Genomic DNA, 19,458 nt, shown 5'->3' with positions numbered 1-19,458 from the left:
ACAGTTCCATTGAGTTTGAATTGGGCTTCATCCGACCAAATTATGCTACCCATAAATCCCGGTTCACGTCTCATCATCTCCTGAACCCATTCACAAAATTCTAACCTTCGATCTGCATCGTCGTCACTTAGCTGTTTCACCAACCTTGGAATGTACACACGAAACTTGCCTTTCTTCAGAATGCGTAGCACACTACTAGCACTTTACTCTCACGTGCCGCTTGCCTTAAAGATTTTTGAGGCGAATGCTGAAACAGTTCAAAGACCGCAGTTGTGGAATCATCACTTGTAGATGTACGAGGTGGCCCTGATCGACCTTTATGCACATCACGCACTGTTCCACGAATTTCGAATTTGCCTCGTAGACGTGTAATCGTTAACCTTGAAGGTGGTTCTGTACCATACTCACTTCTCCAATGTCTTCGAACCGCAGCTACATTCTCAAAATTCCAGTACCACTTAATTACCTGCTTCCGCGCTTCAAAGCTCAAACGCACGTCCGCCATGTTGCGGTTACTGCCTTGCCACTGTTGCCACATGTTGAAGAAACATAACATTAATTTCTCACAGATATTTAACCCTGTAGAACGGGAAATAAATTGTCTATGACAGTTCAAAGTGTGTATCCATTTTTTTCACGCACCCTGTATTTAGACGATGTCAGTCTGATTTTTCTGTTATTGTAAATGCAAGTTTAAGAGCTTGCACTGCAGTGGCAGGTAGTCATGCAGATTCTGGTGGTCTTGAAGCACTTGCAGACTGACACATTATTGAATGGCAGACCTCTGGGACATCAATGACAACAGTATTATTTCAGAAGAGTCCACCTGGAACAATAACAGCAGACAGGTCCCTTTGCGTTAATGCAAGGAGGAAAAGAAAGAAAAACGATGATGAGTATATTTCTATCTTTTGTAGAGTTGGTAATAATAATCAAAGCTTACTTTGATATGAGATTTCATGTTACATTCTCGTCATTTGTTCTACATATAAAGCAGAGTGTATGTGTGTATGGCTGAGATCTCCTCCCAAACAACAGGCCTCACTGTTATCAGTACTAGCTCCAATAGAAGCAGAGATATGGGGAAAATTGTTATTTGTACAGCCCCTGGCGTATAGGCTACCCTGCTTGACAGACGTGTTGTGTTTGTGTAGTATCAGAATAGTTACCGACCTGCTTTGCATGGCGGTGTGAACATCAGGGGCAGATAACTGATGTTTCAGGCCTGTGGTGTGTAGCTCCACCTGCATGATTTGTTGCATTGGTACAAGTTGACTTGGTTACACGAGAGCATAGACGGAGGACGGGGAGCTGGAATTAGAGAGAGAGAGAGAGAGACAGATTGAGAGGGAGGAGTAAGAGATGAAAATGAGGCAGGTGGTACAGAGGACAGACGGAAAAGGAAAATGTGATCAGAGACAGGGGTGGCTGAAATAGACAAAGAGAGGGAAATACACAAAGACATGGACAGAGCATGGGGAGAGAGGCGATAGATAGACGGAGATGGGAGGATGAAGTAGATAGAAGGAGAAAGAGGTAGACACAGAGACGGGGATGGGAAGGTGTGTTCAGTATATGTGTTGAATGCATACGTGGGTAAAGCTGCGGGGAAATGGCCAGCAGGCAATAACCTTCTTGTGAGATTCAAAAAAGGAAAAGAAAACAAGCGTACTGTTGTTGCGAAAAGACGAGAACGATTCTTCTTCGTATTGGTGCTCTCTAGGCTGTCCTGAGACAACCTATGGGTTCCCTGGGAGTCGCAGAGTGAAATCACTGTGGTGGGCCTCTGAGCCGTTTGAAATCTAGGTCGCCCGGGCAAGTTGCGGCTTCGCTTCCGGTGGTATGGCGTTGCCTCTCGTGCTACAGGGTGTGTGTGTGTGTGTGTGTGTGTGTGTGTGTGTGTGTGTGTGTGTGTGTATGTGTGTGTGCGCGGGCGCTTCACCGCGAATGTAGTTGCCAGTATTGTTGTTGTCTCAACGTGGACTGTCAAACGTGTCTACACGGAAAGGTGTTCCACCCGGACGAGTAAGAACAGTGGCCGTAAAACTATCCTAACTCACAGGGAAGAGACATGAGCGCCACGCCGTGTGAATTGCAGTTGGTTTCGAAACAGGCAACAGTTGCTGCTGTAATGAATGCGTCATCTCAAACTGTATCCTAAAGAAATTTCCGGAGGGGACACCATGCAATGGACAATTGGATTGGGCATCTCGCAAAAGACTATTGCTCCGAGCGTGACATTAAGGTAAACGTCTTTAATGGGTCAGACGCCAAACTAGGTATATGCACCGAGATCTTTACTTCGGCACTTTCGTGACCGTTGCCCTTTCACGTAAAGTTAATGATCCACGGTCATTTTTCAAGATGACGACAGCGCCGTTCTCGGAGCTGTATGCATACGTTTCTGGTTCAACGAATAATAATCGTGTCAGACCTAGATTGGCCTACTAAATAATCAAGACGTAATCCCATACAAAATGTCTGGAACTATTTGTAAAAGCAGGTGAAACATGGCTGTCAACATCATAGAATTTGTTAGCTCTACGGGATCTAATCAGTGACAAGTTTCGGCGTGACATTGTATCCCTGAAGAAAATTCTGGAACTTCTTCCATGCTGCTCTCAGCCCATTACGAAGACGAGAGTCTTTTTTATATTGTATAACATGAAATCTGCTGTAGGTGACTTATTTTTTTATCCAGTATGCTTAGACTGATGCCCGCCCGGTTGGCCGTGCGGTCAAACGCACCGTTTTCCGGACTGGAAGGAGCGCCGTTTCCCGGCACGAATCCGTCCGGCTGATTTACGTCGAGGTCCGGTGAGCTTGGCAGTCTGTGGATGCCTTTTAGGTGGTATTCCATCTGCCTCGGCAAATGCGGGCGGGTTCCCCTTATTCCGCCTCAGCTACACTATGTCGGCGATTGCTGCGGCCGGCGCGGTGGTCTAGCGGTTCTAGGCGCGCAGTCCGGAACCGCGTGACTGCTACGGTCGCAAGTTCGAATCCTGCCTCGGGCATGGATGTGTGTGATGTCCTTAGGTTAGTTAGGTTTAAGTAGTTCTAAGTTCTAGGGGACTGATGACCACAGATGTTAAGTCCCATAGTGCTCAGAACCATTTGAACCATTTGAACCATTCGATTGCTGCGCAAACAAGTTCTCCTTGTACGCGTACACCACCATTACTCTACCACGCAAACATTGGGGTTACACTCTTCTGGTGTGAGACGTTCCCTGGGAGGGGGGGGGGGGGGGGGGGCACCGGGGGCCAAACTGCGCAATAACCCTGGGTTCGATGTGGGTAGGCGGAGGGGTGAAGTGGACTGCGGTAGTCGTCGTGGGGTTGTAGACCACTGCTGCTGCGGCGGGAGACGGAGCCTCTCCGTCGTTTCTAGGTCCCTGGTTAACATAACATAACATAACATGCTTAAACTGAAATTAGTTATTGCTGAAGATTAAAGGAAAGGAACTCAACTCCTAAAGGAAAGGGATTTTTGTTGGTCCATAGGTAGTAGAATAATAAAAAAATGTTTCAAATGGCTCTGAGCACTATGGAACTTAACATCTAAGGTCATCAGTCCCCTAGAACTTAGAACTACTTAAACCCAACTAACCTAAGGACATTACACACATCCATGCCCGAGGCAGGATTCGAACCTGCGACCGTAGCCGTCGCGCGGTTCCATACTGAAACGTCTAGAACCGCTCGGCCACAGCGGCCGGCAGTAGAATAATAAACTGTGTCATTCTCGGCCACAGCGGCCGGTAGTAGAAAAATAAACTGTGTCATGCATGCTCTCATCTTTATATTTGTGATATGAGTACACTGACGTATTAAAAGTTAACAGATGTTAGACTCGAAAGACCCGCTTGGATAGCTGAGAGTGTTGAAATGCCGCTTACGGGACAGGGAGGTGCGCGGGGTCCCTGATCGAATCCGCGTGGTGGATTAACGACGAGGATTAATTCGCTAGCCAGCCTTTAAGTGGATTTTAGGCTGTTTGCCACATCCCACGTGTATCGCAAACATTTAGAAAACTTTCGCTCACTTTCACGTGAATAACACTCCGTGCAGACAAGAAGGGCAATCGGCCACCCCTTCAAATCTTGTCAAATCCGTTTATGGTAATGGAGACTCTGCGCCGAAGCCGACAAAGGAAAATAAGACAACATGTTAGGCCCTACAACTTCGCTCTAAACAGTTTCCGTGTCAATAATGAGCCCTCTCCACGCATCACAGGCGCCCTCTCTGGTCAAGCTACTCAGCCGTGTGTTGTCACCCATCCCGTGACGGTTTTACCGTGAGGCCCCTTGAGGTACCCACAATGCGAGTTGACTGGTGAAGGAAGATACTGCATAAACTACGTTTTCCTAGCTGCAGGAATATCCTGCAATGTGCCATGTAAAACGGTCGCGAGACCACGCTACGGACTCTCACAGTGCAAACATACCAGACCGTTTCCCTAGAGTGCGGACAATGCAGTGTCGCTGACGGCTCCAACTGTTGGAAACGCTTACCTGCTTAGGGAGGAGTCAGTCCCACATGTCGCAGCGATCTTCCAGGTGACAGCTGCTGTATTTGTTTCGCGCGCCCGGGCAGCAACAGAGAAGCTAATTCTTCCGGTCTGGCGGCCGGAGTGGACGAGCGGTTCCAGGCGCTACAGTCTGGAACCGCGCGACCGCTACGGTCACAGGTTCGAATCCTGCTTCGGGCATGGATGTGTGTGATGTCCTTAGGTTAGTTAGGTTTAAGTAGTTCTAAGTTCTAGGGGACTGATGACCTTAGAAGTTCAGTCCCATAGTGCTCAGAGCCATTTGAACCATTTTCTTCCTGTCTAATTATTGAATCCTGCACACAAATGTCGGCTAACCGCATCTATGCATCAGAGGAGAAGCTGCTTATCCTGTTAGGTCCGAACAACATATTTTGTGGCACTTGGCCGACGCCGAGAGGCAAAACCAAATGAAAAAGGAACTAATTTGGGCAGGAATTTGCCGGTAGCGTACTGCTGTGCGATAAGCTTGCGAGAATGATGTTCGACGCCGACACGCATAGATGGTAGGAGGATTTTATCAATTGTGCAGTTTATCAAGTGGGTTTTTATTAAGATAAACATACGCGTGGAGCGCCTTTTATGCTTTGATTTCACGTACTGTAACATGGCAATTTTATAGCAAGTGCCAAAAGATTAGATAATGGTAGGATAAGACAGTTATAATCGGTCGTCTCGGAACAATAAAAGTATCTACAATGCGATCGCGGTGTACGAAGTGTTTTCTTCATTTCCCAAGTTACCCATGTTCAGCAGTTCATCCATACTGACCTGCCAGTAAGACGAACGTTTGGTCTAGAATTTCTTGCTGTCATGGAAGTAGACAATGAATGGCTATGGAACATTTGTGGACAGACAAAGCCCATTTCCATCTCGAAGCACAGGTCGCTACACAGCACTGCAAAGTATGGTTAACGGAAAATACACTTGCGGATCAAATGGTACCGCTTCATTCGGCAAAAATAAATGTGTGTTGCGGGTTGACGGCTTCATTTATCGAAGGGTCATATTTTTTCGTGGAGATGGGTCCTGCGGGCTATGTTACCTGTACGGTCAGTGGTAAACGCTATGAGAGTGTTTTGCATACTAACGCCATCCATTCAACAGTGACATGTGTGGGTAGCACCATTTTTATGTCTGATGCCGCGCCTCTGCACACTGCACAGCCAGTAAAATGGCTACTGCAGAGGCAGTTCGGAAATGTTAGAATTATCAGTATCAGTCGTCCTTACATCCTGGCCGTCCAGATCACCTGATCTTAATCCGTGTGGCTTCTGCCTGTGGGGTTATCTAAAAGATGTTGTGTTCAGTACTCCAGCTGCAAGCGTATGTGAACTGCAGTCACGCATTACGCAACGCATTCTGAACGTGACTCCCTCCCCCCGGACACTTTGATCTGTTGTCGAACATACTGCCTTTCGATTTCGGATTGTGGCAGCAAACGGTAGATACCATATTGAACACGTCTTATGTCACGCTCACGATGGTCAAAAATGTCTTTCATTCATACTTTTTATCCGGTTCTTGGCTTCAGGACAATTAAAAAGTGGCGTCATTTTGCTTTTGTTTGACCCCTGTAGCTGAATGGACAGCGTGACGGATTGTCAATCCTCTGGGCCCGGGTTCGATCCCCGGCTGGGTCGGGGGATCTGCCCGACGGGGGGCCCTAGCCGTACGATTAAATAAATAAATTTTGCTTTTTATGCGGTTTTTGGCCTGAGGACAGTAAAACAGATTTTTACTATCCGGTGTGATACGACCTTGCTTGGTGAATACGCTTACATAACTAACAGCGCCACAACTGTTGAATGCCATACTTATGCATATATGCACATTGCACACAATACGGCTGGTTTAATGCGCAACTCACACCACAGCTGTCGCTTTACGATTCATCTGTCATTTCTTGCCGTTAAGACGCTTACAACGTCAACTAGTGGGAAAACGTTCGTTAATTCCTTTTGTTCCCATAATGTTTCCCCCGTATTTCGCTAACATTCTGTTCAAATTGAACGTTACTCTGAGCAGCAGTTCTTTTTCTTTACAGCGTTTCGAAAGTGTAATTATAATCACTCTTTGTATAATCCGAGCAGACACGAATGCGAGATCATTCTAATGACGATACGGGCCACAACTGTGTCAGTCTAGTGACGTAAGCGACTTTGAAAGAGTACAGATTGTTATGGAACAGCGCCTGGGAACGGCCATCTCGCGTACAGCTGTTTGAGTATCTATGGAGAGTGGTTGAATGGCGCCGAAATGTTTCGGACGTTCACGCCTCAACTCAGAATGTAGAGGTGGAAGGCTTGCGCAGCCTGTAACGCAGGGTAGGTGGCAACCTGCTGCAAAATATAATGCTACCTGCAGGCACAAATGATTCAAAGCATTTATAGAGTATAGGTTTCCGCCTCTTTGCTAACACAGTGTTTTCCCTACTTACCCCAATAGGTTTTAGCACCTCTGTGCCATCATCAGTGGGTTTTTGTGTATTGAAACCTATAAAAAGTGAACATGTTTTGTGTTGTAGTGTGTCTGACAAAGTGAAGCCTAAGAGTTTTTGTTACCTTTTGGTTCTTACCGTGATTTTACATTTTACGGTGTTCTGCACTGATAACTTGTTTTCTGAAAACTAAACTATGTAAATGCGAACATCATCGTCGAGTTAAAACATACCTTGACTTTCATAAAAACGTATATATATATATATATATATATATATATATATATATATATATATATATATATATATATGCGCAAAACATTATGACACGCGAAAACCACGTTTTCTATTTTTTTAATCAAGGGATTTGTTCATTCACTCATGAAATTCACATTTACGTCGTTTGGTTTTCAGAAGACAAGCTATCAGTGCAGCACACCATATAGTTGGTCCTGCAAAACCATATAACGTAAAATCACGGTAAGAACCAAATCGTAACAAAAAGGTTCTTCAGGCCTCACTTTGTTAGATCAACTACAACATAAAATAAGTTCACTTTTACGGGTTTCAATAAACAAAAATCCACTTATGATGTCACAGAGGTGCTGAAACATGTTTGGGTAAAAAGGGAAAACAGTGTGCTTGCAAAAAGGCTGAAACCTGTATCCTGTAATTTAACTGCAAACACGGAAAGAAAGACAAGAGCTGCAGATGCGAAAGATAAAGATTCAGAGCACACTGTTCAACGCGCAATGTTGAATGTGGAGCTCTGCAGCAGACGAACATTGCGTGTTCTCTTGGTGACCCAACGACATCGACAGTTACCGCTGCGCCGTATATTAATAGAACCGAGTCACCTGGTCGGATGCGTCACGTTTGCTGTCATCATCGTGAACAGGCGCAGACCAATGGGAGCATTATTATGCTAAGGGGCACATTCACCTGGGCTTCCATGGACCACGCGGTAGCGATCGAAACCACCATGACCGCTGTGGATTAAGTAAATGTTATTGCGAGCTACTGCGGCCCATTTGCACTCCTTCATAACTAATATCTTCCAAGACGACAATGGCACCTTTCAACAGGGCTATAGTCCGTTTCGCAAGGCCGGATTCGAACTACCACAGAGTGGTGCTATCGTATACCTTTCCCACGCCCCAAATCAGCTTCCTGTAATCTGCAGGGATCTAGCGACCTATGCATAGTTGTGAGGTGCAACATACCTCCTGAAACTTTCCAAGGACTACTCGAATGCATGTGACGCATAATTACTGCGGTATTGGCTTCCATAGAATGTCAGCCGCCTATCCTTTTTAAATAAAAATTCTTGCTGTAATTCAGCTTTTTGAAATTCATAGGCTTCGGACTTGTCGGTTCTGACAGCGTAGGAAGACGAACTTACACTCATGGTACACATGCCAGATCATGAAAGTTCTTAAACGTGAGCCTACTGGCACGTGTCCTATCCATCTCTTCTACAGGTCTTTTCATAATTCCTATCAAAATACTATCATTAAAATGATAATTTCAGGAGAGGTTTTGGTCGAGACGTATGGAAATGGGTAAAGTTTAGATTTTTTTCATAAAAATATTGTCTTTATTAGAATGGACGTTTTAATATTTTGTTATACACACATTCGAGAATTTTTTTATCTCATAATAAATTAAAAAAGGCAGCTGCAGCCCTTGTCAAAGTATGCACCACGCGGTGTGAAGCGAAGCGTTGTACAGTCGCGTAACTATTTCCGAAACCCATAAAATAGAAAATTGTTAGACTAGATTGAATCTGGGGGCCGTAACGACGGAGTTTTGAAAAATATGTCGAAAGAATGCCAGATATTTCAAAAAAGTGCCACTTTCTTGTCATGTTTTTCTAAATTGAAATGTTTAAAAAATATAAAATTCGAATTAAAAAAAGTTCTCTCTAAGGACCCCTAGATTTAATTACCGCAGATTAAAAAGAAACAAATGAACTGGCAAATCTGTCGAGACATTAGAACGCTTTGTCCTCTGAAAAATGTTGTTTCGAGGAAAACGCGTTTGGGAAAAAGAACTGTAAACTTACGGTCAATCTGCGATCTCAGGGTCACAGAGGTATCCTTCCTATTCCTTAAAAGTGTGCTGTTTCTGAATCTGCTGCTGTATTTTTTCAATCCAGGTTCTTTTTAATAAACTGAGGCATTCCTTGCTCCAAGGCGGCCATGTGTTTCCTGTCAGATAACCCCGTCGTGCTCATAACGAGAACTGTGTCAGTGTTATCCGATTTTCTTTAATGAGTTGATCAAACCGACTCCAATGAGTATGATAAGTTGGCGTGCGCCGTAGTCCACTCCGAGGTCTGTCACACATACTGCGTTTAGTACCACCGTTTCCTTTATTACTAGCACGAACAACTCAAAGTCGCAGACTACTGATGCCATACAAACAGCACCGTACACAGCTTTCATTCATCCGTGGATTTAAATTGGAGACACGTTTTCTGCCCTTAGAATCATTTATACCACGATGAACTGAAATAATAATGAGCGTATGGCATTGGTGGCCGGGAGACCCTCGCGGGGCGGTTCGGCCGCCGCTCTACAAGTTCTTTAACGCCACTACGGCGACTTGCGAGTGAATGAGAATAAAATGATGGTGGAAGACACACAACACCCGCTCATCTCGAGGCAGAGAAAATCCCGGACCCCGCCGGGAATCGAACACCCAGGACCCCGTGCGCGGGAAGCGAGAACGCTACCGCAAGACCACGAGACGCGGCCATGAAAAACTATCGTGTGGTGTTGTTGACCGGGAGGCCCCATCGGGGGAAGTTCGGCCGCCGGGTTGCAAGTCTTATTTTAGGTGATGCCACATTTGGCGACTTGCGTGTTGGTGATGATGATGATGAAACTCAAAACCCAGTCCACGGGCGGAAAAAATCTCTTACCGGACCGGAATCGACTCCGGCCCTGTGCGTGGTAGGCAAATTTGTTAGCACCCACTTAAGCAGCGGACGAGAGCACGATGCTTCTCACGCACCACATATTTACCTTCCACACCACCACGTTACAAGCTACAATTCAGAGTCCTCTAATGGTAGAGGTCGACAGAATAATATACATGTGTTACAGTACCTCAGTTGATATTAAGAACAGAATAAAAGCTCGAACGCATTACTTTTCAGCACGCCCTCGTAATAATATGTCACCGTATTTGCAAGTATTAACTTTGACGTAACGTGTAAAGTATCACTTTAACTTTCAAACTTACTTTCGTTGTTGTGTACCTTGTAGTTATTAGAGTTGCGCTCGGCCAAAACTGCGGTCTGGTAGCTACGGTACAGTACATAAACGATGTAGAAAACAGTAGGATTACTGGTAGTATTGATACTGTTTATAGGGAAAGAAACGTAAATGAATGTGTGAGAGAGAAACTGGGAGACGACGACTTCCCTTTGTTTTTTTTCTTTGTTTGTTTCTCTGCACGTAATTAGAACAGCACACCGTTTAGTGTTAGTACATTGTAATAAAATTAGTTGATCGCTTAGCTTCTGCGCTTTCATGTAACTAAAGCAATATTACTTTTGATGCAAGTTCACTTTAGATGCTCAAAAATAAGAAAATCTATAAATATTGCCGTTATTTTGTGATCAATAGAACGTTCTTCATCTGATCAAAGGCAAGAGTTTCCTGTTATTATTGATAAGTATGGTTATAGTTTCTGAATAACAGAAACACGTTTTACATAAGCTCGACGAAGTATTTGGTACTTTTCTCTTTTGCGTTTCATTTTTTTTTTTGTTTGAATTTTAAATTTTCATTACCTTCGAGGAAACTGCATTTTCTAGCACTATGTGATACATCTGTATCGCTTTTTTTTTATTTTTACTACAATATTCCTCCTCACATTACAAATAACCAGTTTTGAAATAAAACCCGAATTAAACATTGAAACTGTTAGTTTTGGTATAAACACTGTTTATTTTTAAGTAACAGACAGGAGCCTGTCTTTATAGAACAAAAACTTTCTGTATTTTATGCAGCCCTTTATGAAACCTCACTCATTTTCTACGGTTCACCGCCTCCGATTTCTAGGAGAATTTATATATTACGCCGGTGCATAAGTTCGTAGCGTTTTCTTTTTTTTCCATGTTGCTATGCCAGTTGCTACAAGTTTATTTATCGATTGTCATTTATTATTATTAGTACACTATTGCTAATTTGAGGATGTCAAATTAAACGCCTTTCAGACGACTAGTTTCCAACTTTATTTTATTTGGCAACAAGTTTCAGCGTTTTACTACGCCATCTTCAGGGCCCTGACCGACGTATAGGAAGACACACAGAGACTTGCTAATTTGAGTTAACGTCATTTGGCTATTTGGAGATACCGAATGGGGGTGTGGACCTAGAAAATGGCGTGCCAAGTGGAGAAATCGGATCATTTCCGAAGTATTCCTATGTTTGAGTTCAGCAGAGGTGTAACAGCAGCGGAAGTAGCCAGAAACATTTGCGCCATGTATAGGGGTAATGCCATACAACGGAGCACGGCAAGAAATATGGTTTTCTCGTTTTAATTGTTTGGATCGCTGTTGTTGTGCCCTCGCCAATGAACGTAACCTGAGGTGGCACGCTGAAGCGGTTTCCGACCAGCGACATGGGCGTTTTGAAGTTCGCCGATAACCACTGGCACGGCCCAATCAGCAAACTCCACGCCGCCGTCAACGAGATCGACGCCCGCGTAATTAATAATTAGAACTGTACGTGCTTGTGCCGGACAATAAACCATTTTTTAAAATTTTCTTCTACACTACTGGCCACACCACGATTATGACGTACTACAGACGCGAAATTTTACCGACAGGAAGAAGATGCTGTGATATGCAAATCATTAGCTTTTCAGAGCATTGACACAACGTTGGCGCCGGTGGCGACACCTACAACGTGCTGATATGAGGAAAGTTTCCAACCGATTTCTCATACACAAACAGCAGTTGATCGGCGTTGCCTGTTGAAACGTTGTTGTGATGCCTCGTGTAAGGAGAAGAAATGCGTACCATCACGTTTTCGACTTTGATAAAGGTCGGATTGTAGCCTATCGCGATTACGGTTTATCGTATCGCGACATTGCTGCTCGCGTTGATCGAGATCCACTGACTGTTAGCAGAATATGGAATCGGTAGGTTCAGGAGGGTAATACGGAACCCCGTGCTGGATCCTAACGGCCTCGCTAGCAGTCGAGATGACAGTCATCTTATTCGCATGGCTGTAACGGATCGTGCAGCCACGTCTCGATCCCAGAGTCAACACATGGGGACGTTTGCAAGACAACAACCAAGTGCAAGAACAGTTCGACGACGTCTGCAGCAGCATGGACTATCAGCTCGGAGACCATGGCTGCGGTTATCTTGACGCTGCATCACAGACAGGAGCGCCTGCGATGGAGTACTCTACGACGAACCTGGGTGCACGAATGGCAAAACGTCATTTTTTCGGATGAATCCAGGTTCTGTTTACAGCATCATGATGGTCGCATCCGTGTTTGGCGACATCGCGGTGAACGCATATTGGAATCGTGTATTCGTCATCACCATACTGGCGTATCACCCGGCGTGATCGTATGGGGTGCCATGGTATGGGTCACCTCTTGTTCGCATTGACGGCACTTTGAACAGTGGACGTTACATTTTAGTTGTGTTACGACCCGTGGCTCTACCCTACACTCGATGCCTGCGAAACCCTACATTTCAGCAGGATAATGCACTACCGCATGTTGCAGGTCCTGTACGGGCCTTTCTGGATACAGAAAATGTTCGACTGCTGCCCTGGCCAGCACATTCTCCAGATCTCTCACCAATTGAAAACGTCTGGTCAATGGTTCCCGAGCAACTGGCTCGTCACAATACGTCAGTCACTACTCTTGAAGAACTGTGGTATCGTGTTGAAGCTGCATGGGCGTATCAAGAGCCAGAGGTGATTGTTCTGCGTACTGATTTCTCAGGATCTATGCACCCAAATCGCGTGAAAATGTAATCACATGTCAGTTGTAGTATAATATATTTGTCCAGTGAATACCCGTTTATCATCTGCATTTCTTCTTGGTGTAGCAATTTTAATGGCCAGTAGTGTATTTTCATACATGCTTGTGGTCTTCACGTTCTGGGTAACTTGCTTTTCTGTTCTCCTAGACCATCCGTCGAACGACAGCGTTGGAAAATAAACGTAATGTGCCTGTTGTTTTGAGGAAGACAGCTACAACTGCCGCCCGGCACGCATTTAGTAATCCGGCAGGGAAATCCCACTGTGAAATATGCAGCCGTGACCTGGTCGATGACAATAGGAAGTATGATCAGCGGTTGCATGTCGCCTTGGAGTGCCCTTCCGTCCCCCCCCCCCCCCCCCCTGAATAAATGAAGGCCCGACTGCAGCTGCCCGCAGCGCAGGCTGCGCGGCCAAACCTCTGACCGACTCCGTCACGCCTTCCTGTCGCCAAGCACGAACCTTTAGCGCCGCAACACCCTGCGGTTTCTTCGGTGATAAAATATTCACTAGTTTAAGCGCCCGCTGTTCGTGACGAGTACAAAAGCTACAGTTAACTGTCTGAGATGAGAGGAATCGTATACAGTGGTAAGGTCGAATAAAATGAACTATTGAGTATTCCAGGAATATCTCTGGTGCTACTGGCCGTTATAACGGCTCTTCTTCTTGATGATTTGGTTTGTTTTGTACTTAGCCTCGGCTAAAACTCGGTGACAGTCGGTAGAGTGTTGAGATGGTATTCAAGTTACGAAGACGACGTTACACAAAAAACAGTGCTGAACCGAAATGTCGACGTGCGTGAGATATTTACTTCACCAAGAATCGTAATTAATCGTTCGTAACTGATTAATGATGAAATATTAATGATAAAACCAATACAGTCACATCCACAACAAATTCCCACAAGCTGGTCGTAATTTCAGGTATCTAAGAAATCGTAACAATGGGCTTGTTATTTGAGTCAAAGTTTCTACACAAGCGTCGAGCGCTACAGTCAAATATTATCGCTGCGCGTAATTATTACTCGGGAGTTTCATGTCAATAATTTGATAGAATTTTAAATCACAAATGCACGACTTGGGAGGATTTAAATTATATGCTTCGGACCTATCACTAAAGTTCCATAAACCACTGGCTATAATGAATGAAAATTGTCTATAAGTGTTCGTTGCCTAAATCACTGTCTAAGTAATGTTTAGTTCAATTATCTAGTTAAAAGTTCACTTTATTCTAGTAGGTAAAAGTCCTCCGTTCGAATTCTAATGCCGTGATATTTGAAGTCAGAAGTTCGTACTACAGCGTCATAATAGATCGCAATTATTCAATCTCAAAACAATCTAAGCGCACCTACATGTACGAGCAATCAAATATATGACCTGTATCGGCTAACTCTCGTAACGTAGTGACAATGCACTGAATTATACTTAGTCATTACTCACGATTCCCATAGAGTACTCACACGGAGTATTCTTTGGGAGCGTTGATTCTAGTTTGCGAATGTTAATGTATGCTAATTTTGCGATTTATTATGATTTTGATTTTAGTTTTACTGAAATTTAATCTTTCTTTCGTAGACTGCTAAATTGTCAAGTCTTAGAGTCCAGATTTAATTACTTGTTATTGTCCCAATAATAGTGATAAATGGAACTTCGTTCGCTTATTCACTTTTCTGGGAATTTGGGACTTGGGAGGAAATCTTTGGGGTATTGGGAGATAATTTTTGATTTTTATTTCTCGTCCGAGGAAGTGGCATTACACCGTGTAAGTAAGTTTAAGGAATTAAGATAGCGTACTGCGATTGTTGCCTACATCAGATATGTTTACTCACCTGACGTTGGCATGACACTGTTGCTCACTTTTGCAGTAATAACGAAACTTTAACGTTACAAACGTCTGCCCCGTTTTCACACATTTATTAATTAGTACATCTACATCTACATTGTTACTCTGCAATTCACGCTTAAGTTCGTGGCAGAGGATTCATCGAACCATTTTCATATTACTTCTCTATCATTCTACTCTCGAATGGTGGGTGGGAAAAAGGAACACCTAAATCTTTCCGTTCGATCTCTGATTTCTCTTATTTTATTATGATGATCATTTATCCCTACGTAGGAGGTTGTCAACAAAATATTTTCGCATTCGGAAGAGAAAGTTGGTGATTGAAATTTCGTAAATAGATCTCGCCGCAAAGAAAACCGCCTTTGTTTCAATGACTGCCACCCCAACTCGCGTATCATATCAGTGACACTCTCGCCCCTGTTGCGCGATAACACGTAACGGCTGCCCTTCTTTGCACTTTTTCGATGTCCTTCGTGGATCCTACTTGGTAAGGTTCCCACACCGCGCAGCGGTTTTCCAGCAGAGAACTGACAAGTGTAATGTAGGTTGTATCTTTAGTGGGTTTGTCGCATCTTCTAAGTGTTCTGCCAACAAAGCGCAGTCTTTGTTTCGCCTTCCCCACAATATTATCTAATGTGGTATCTCCAATTTTAATTGCTCGTAATTATAATTTAGTCGAATTGATAAACCTTAGATTTGTGCGATTTATCGTATACCCAAAATTTATCGGATTTCTTTTAGTACCCATGTGGATGGCCTCGCATTTTTCTTTGTTTAGTGCTAATTGGCACGTTTCACACCATACATAAATTCTCTCTCGATCATTTTGTATTTGGAATTGATCGACTGATGATTTTACTAGACGATAAATTACAGCGTCATCTGCAAACAATCTAAGGGGGCTGCTCAGATTATCACCTAGATCATTTATATAAATCAGGAACAGCAGAGGGCCTATGACATTACCTTGCGGAACGCCAGATATCACTTCTGTTCTACTCGACGATTTATCGTCTATCACTACGAACTGTGACCTCTCTGAGAGGAAATCACGAATCCAGTCACACAACTGAGACGATACTGCAGAATCGATATGAGATCCCTTGTCGACAGCACTCATTACTTCATGGGAATGTTGTACAAGAACGATATTTTCTGTATCCGTGTTGGTTATGTACCAATTAGTCATTTCCTTCAAGGTAATTCATAATGTTCGAGTATACTATATGCTCCAAAATCCTACTGCAAATTGAGGTCAGTGATATGGGTCTGTAATTCAATGGGTTACTCCCATTTCCTTTCTTGAATATTGGTGTGACCTATGCTATCTTCCAGTCTTTAGGAACAGACCTTTCGTCAAGTGAGCGGTTGTATATGATTGCTAAGAAAGGCGCTATTGTGTCTGTATGCTCTGAAAGGAACCTGACCGGAAGACTTGCCTTTCTTAAGTGATTTGAGTTGTTTCGCAACACCTGAGATATCAACTTTTAACTGCAATCGTGGTGATTTGTTACTGCTGTAGATTATAACTATTCCACATAATGGTATTACCGACAGTAATCGATAAAATCTCTAACAAGCAACTTCAGCGAATCATGAGTGGCTTGCATTATAAATGTAGTCCATTGAGTATCAGTTATATAAAAACTAAATATCTACTTATCTTTTCGATGACTGCAGTAGTCTGAGAGCTGAAATTAACTATCCATTATTGCCAACTAAAGAGGCCTGGATTTGCTTCATGAAATGCCTGAAAACTAATTATTTGCTGTTGCATGATTGCAAACATTATTACGACGAACTTTCGAAAACTTTAAACAGTTTCATTCACTTCACTTTTCAATGAAGATTCGTAATTTTAGCAGTTACAACAAGCTGTGTACACACGCCATGACTTCACAGAAGCGTCACATATAACCATGTCTACTTACTTCGCATAACGCAACAACATCCAAAGACAATTTTACACAGAAGATACACATTTTGAATGCTTAGACGAAAAAAAATGTTCTGTGTCATTTTACGATGTTATCAACAAAATTTGTATTCCTACAATAATTTGTTACTTTAATTTAGTTTACGAGATATTTCGTTTGATTCATTTTATTTAAGTCGAGCGTAATCAGTAGGGCTTAAAAGGGTGACTTGCTTTCTGGACTGCACATAGTTTAGCATAAATGCATACCGAATATTCTCATCAATAAATACAAATAACGGATAAATCCGTAAAAAAACCATACTCCCTTGCGAGAATGACGTTCAGCGCAAAGAAGACCATCAACGGTGTCGGACGGTTCATAAATAGACTGGCATCGATCGATTCAATTTGGATCAAGTATATCAGCCTAGGATTGTTACAATATCCAAACAGAAATTCGTCAAAGAAGAAAAATTACCTTTCACAGGTAAATACCATAAATGTCCAATTACACTTACCATACCAGTAAGAAGTACTGTATGTGTAGAGCGGGATAAAGAGTAATAAATTAATATCGCAGAATGTATGTGACTTTATGGCCATCTACTTACGGGACAAGAGCTAGATAAATCAGGAAGTACGCGAATGCTCCGTCACTCAATCCGTTGAGTGTATACACATTTCTAGCAATTTTCGTCTGCAGATAAGAGTTTGAGATATATGCCAGTCGGAGTCATTACATTTGTATCACACACATCTCCAGACTATTGTGCTTATTTTAAGTTAGTCGCAATAGGAAACTGGAGTACTGATACCTCTGACATGGGAAACGAATGACTACGACTAAAATTTTTGTTTTTCTACGGATGGCTGTATATTATTAATACCATGATAAATCGCTTACTTTCTGTCATGACTTCACATTTGCTATTTATCATGTCAGTTTCAAGTTGACATAACAGGAAGCCACTTCGCAATGGTACCACAGAGTAATTCATTAAAAGAGGGACTCGGCGATCCTATCGAGTGGCGCACAAAATCTAAAACATATCTCTTCCTTTCTTATAGTAGAAAAAGGTGACATACGACCTGTCGCATTTGTCGCAAGGAAATAAAATGACCTCCCATTCATTCTTCGGAGTATTGAGCCAAACTCATTCTGTCTACCGAATGCAAATTGATTCCTATGAAACACATGTACCAAATTCTACTTTGGGCGGGATCTGCTCGTACTAAATATGTAATGACGTTCAAAACGTACAGAGCGCTCGCTGACAAACCCTATGCTTCACGTTCTTTTGGAGAACTGAACGCTCAGTACATATTACTTAGCGAGCACGCCACCAAATCGAAACCTCAACACAAATTATACACAGCGTCCGTCCAAAGACTTCCGAGACCGATTTGATTCCTGGGGTACAAGCGATGTCAGCGCAGTGACTACAGTGGCAACTTGAGCTAAAAACTATAAACAACGGACGTGGGTACGACAAGTCAGCAGTGAGCAAATAGTGTTACGTAGTAAAAGTGCTGCCGTAATGTGTCAACGTATTTGTGCCACAAGTCGCTATAGATTAACATCTCTGAAATCAAGTGTTGAAGACATTCTCCAGAAAGTAGGCACTTGCCGCGATTTGATTGAAACGCAAAACATGGAGAATATTTTTCTGGAAAAACTCATCATGGGTGTTATTTCAAACCTACGGCGAAACGATGAAGCGCAGCAATTCACACGAAGGGTCAACGCTTTGACGACGTAACAGACATTCAAACCGATGTATCTGCAGTCCAAGGAAGAACCTGTCTATCAGTTTCACATGTTGTATCAAGTGGACGGAGAATATGTAGAACACATGAAGTATTAAAACCACGAAATAACATCTCCCATTTTCAATTAATCCAGATCGAAAACTAACGGATTTACAAGGTAACTGTAGAAAATCTTAACACAACATCAGTGAGTAAACATCGAGCTACCTTTGTAACTCAACTGAAATCTTCCTAGAAAGTAGAATTGAATGCTTCCTAACGCGGAGAAATCGTTAGGTGTGAAAACAGTTTTCGGCGTATTTTAAAGAAGTGTTACAGAACGGTTCCAGTGTTTATAAATGTGGAGGATAATGTCGGAAGATGCGTACGATGGCACACGGACGCTGCTACTGCAAAGATTTTTCTGATTAAAGTGAATGATCGGAAATAAATACTCGTTGATTATCGACTACGGTCGGTTCTGAACATCGTCAGATCTGTATGCAAGTGTAAAATAGTAAATACATCCACGGGAAGTTGAAAATGACTAAAAGTATGTGATACGTAACGTGGAATATATAGTGCTGCGTTTATTTCCCTGTTAAACTTGGTACGAGACGCTGTTCCCTTGTTGCTGGTCGCAATATGAAGTCATTTATTTCTTGATGAACTACGAGACTAATTATTTCCAGCGCGTCGAAAAAAGTGTTGTATTTTATGTTTGATAATCGATGTCTTGATAGTGAAATAAATTAAATGAAGATGCATTTCATAATGTCAACAATTTGAATGCAACGAAGAAATATTGTTTACTACAACGCGTTTTATTTCATACCAAGAATCCGCAGTGCTAATATATTCCTCGATGAACAAGAGAGAACAATACTTTGATATTTGTAACGGTGGTATGGTCAAACTGTTTTAATGAAGTTATTGATTAACCG

This window comes from Schistocerca serialis, chromosome 1 (assembly GCF_023864345.2).
Source record: "Schistocerca serialis cubense isolate TAMUIC-IGC-003099 chromosome 1, iqSchSeri2.2, whole genome shotgun sequence".
In the NCBI taxonomy this organism is placed as follows: Eukaryota; Metazoa; Arthropoda; class Insecta; order Orthoptera; family Acrididae; genus Schistocerca; species Schistocerca serialis.
This window is presented reverse-complemented; position numbering follows the sequence as displayed.